Here is a 2,682-nt window from a genome sequence, read left to right on the forward strand (position 1 = left end):
TCAGGTTTTGGTTCTATCATGCAAATTTATTTTTCTTTCAGGTGAGACTTTCCATAGTTATCACATTCCTTAGGTTCCTCATGTGTGTGGATTCTCTTATGCTTCCTGAGGTATGAACTCCAAATGAAGGACTTTCCACATTTGTTACATTCTTAAGGTTTTTCTCCTGTGTGTGTTCTCTGATGGAGATTAAGTTATGAATTAAATCTGAAATACTTTCCACATTTGTTACATTCATAAGGTTTCTCTCCTTTGTGTGTTCTCTGATGATCTAAATGTGAAATACTTCCACATTTGATATATTCATAAGGTTTCTCTCCTGTGTGTTCTCTGGTGAACAATAAGGTGTGACTTATGTCTGAAATATTTTCCACATTTTGTAGATTCATAATTTTTCTCTCCTGTGTGTATTCTCTGATGAGCAGTAAGTTGTGACTTTACTCTGAAATACTTTCCACAGTGGTTACATTTATAAGGTTTCTCTCCTGTGTGTGTTCTCTGATGAACAGTAAGGTGTGACTTATGGGTAAAAGACTTTTCACACACATTACATTCATAACGTTTTTCTTCTGTGTGTATTCTCTGATTGAGTGTAAGGTACGATCTAAGTCTGAAATACTTTCCACATTTGTTACATTTATAAGGTTGCTCTCCTGTGTGTGTTCTCTGATGAACAGTACTGTATGACTTATGGGTGAAAGACTTTCCACACACATTACATTCATAAGATTTCTCTCCTGTGTGTGTTCTCTGATGGACAGTAAGTTGTGACTTACGTCTGAAATATTTTCCACATTTTGTACATTCATAATGTTTCTCTCTTGTGTGTATTCTCTGATGAGCAGTAAGCTGTGACTTTACTGTGAAATACTTTCCATATTGGTTACATTTATAAGGTTTCTCTCCTGTGTGTGTTCTCTGATGAACAGTAAGGTGTGACTTATGGGTGAAAGACTTTTCACACACATTACATTCATAAGGTTTTTCTCCTGTGTGTGTTCGCTGATGGAGAGTAAGGCATGATCTAAGTCTGAAATACTTTCCACATTTGTTACATTTATAAGGTTTCTCTCCTGTGTGTGTTCTCTGATGAACAGTAAGGTATGACTTATAGGTGAAAGACTTTTCACACACATTACATTCATAAGGTTTCTCCCCTGTATGTTTTCTCTGATGGAGAGTAAGGTGTGATTTTGATCTGAAATACTTTCCACATTTGTTACACTCATAAGTGTGTGTATTTTCTGATGGACAGTAAGGTCTGACTTCTGTCTGTAATACTTTCCACATTTGTTACATTCAAATAGTTTTTCTCCTGTGTTTGTTCTCTGATGAAGATGAAGGTGTGCATTACAGGTAAAAAAAAATTTCTACGTTTGTTACATTCATAAGGTTTCTCTCCTGTATGAGTTCTCTGATGTACAGTAAGGTCTGACTTCTGTCTGAAATACTTTCCACATTTGTCACGTACATAAGATTTCTCTCCTGTGTGTATTCTCTGATGCAAAGTGATGTATGACTTCATTCTGAATGATTTTCCACATTTGTTGCATTCATCAAACTTCTGTTCTGTGTCAGTTCTGTGATGCCTCCTGAGACCTGACTTTTGAGTGGAAAATTCCCTACATTCTTCATATTCATAGGGTTTCTCTTCTGGTGTTGTTTGAGGTTGGTCAGAACTTAGTTCTGACGTCTTAGAGATTGATTTTGCATATTGCTTAATACTCATCAGGCTTCTCTGGATATTTCCTCTCAGGTTTTGTAAGGTATAAATCCTTACTAAATGATTTCTCACATTCACTACCAGACTCATTGTAGGAGAGCGTGTTCTGACACTGAATGAACTCATCCGTCCTCATTCTTAAGGAGTTCTCATCATTCCTATTCAGATCTGTCTTCTGTTTTGAGGTCAAGTTAGAAGTTGTCACTAATCTCACTCTTTGCTCTATTGTCTATTTGTGACAACTACGTCATACAGACATTCATCTGGACCTTCCTGGTAAGTCTCAGTCATATGCTCCATTTTTTTAATATCTAAAATGAGTCATATAAAGAAGAAAAAAAGCATACATAAGATCCAAATACTCCTTAATGAAAAGACATTTTTCCCATCTTAACTGTTACAAATTTTAAAATATTAAAGTAGAATTGATTTTTGAGAAATAAATTTCTTTCATCACAATGTATTGATTAAGAAAGTAATGCTGTTCCTTTTTTGTCGTGGAGCCTGAACTCCAGTCCTGGTGTTGTCCTTCAGCTCTTCAGCTCAATGCTAGCTTTCTACCACGTGAGCCACAACACCACTCCCAATTGTTTCTGCTTATGTGGTGCTGAAGAATCGAACCCAGAGCCTTAGGCATGCAAGGCAAATACACTACCACTGAGCTACTATAATCAAGAACTCTAATAAGATGCTAGAGGGGATATGGACAGAAGGAAACCCTACTGCATTGTTGGTGGGAGTGTAAACTTGTTCAACCACTTGGAAAGTAGAATGGACACTCCTCAAAAGACTCCACATAGAGCTCCCCTATAACCCAGTAATCCCATATCTAGGTATTTACGCAAATGATCACAAACAAGACCATACTAAGGCTACCAGCACAATTATCTTTATTGCAGCATTATTTACCATAACTGAGATAAGGAACCAACACAAATGCCCCTCAGTAGATGAATGGA

This window comes from Dipodomys merriami, unplaced genomic scaffold (genome assembly GCF_024711535.1).
Source record: "Dipodomys merriami isolate MVZ:Mamm:240054 unplaced genomic scaffold, mDipMer1.0.p SCAF_1744, whole genome shotgun sequence".
NCBI lineage: Eukaryota > Metazoa > Chordata > Mammalia > Rodentia > Heteromyidae > Dipodomys > Dipodomys merriami.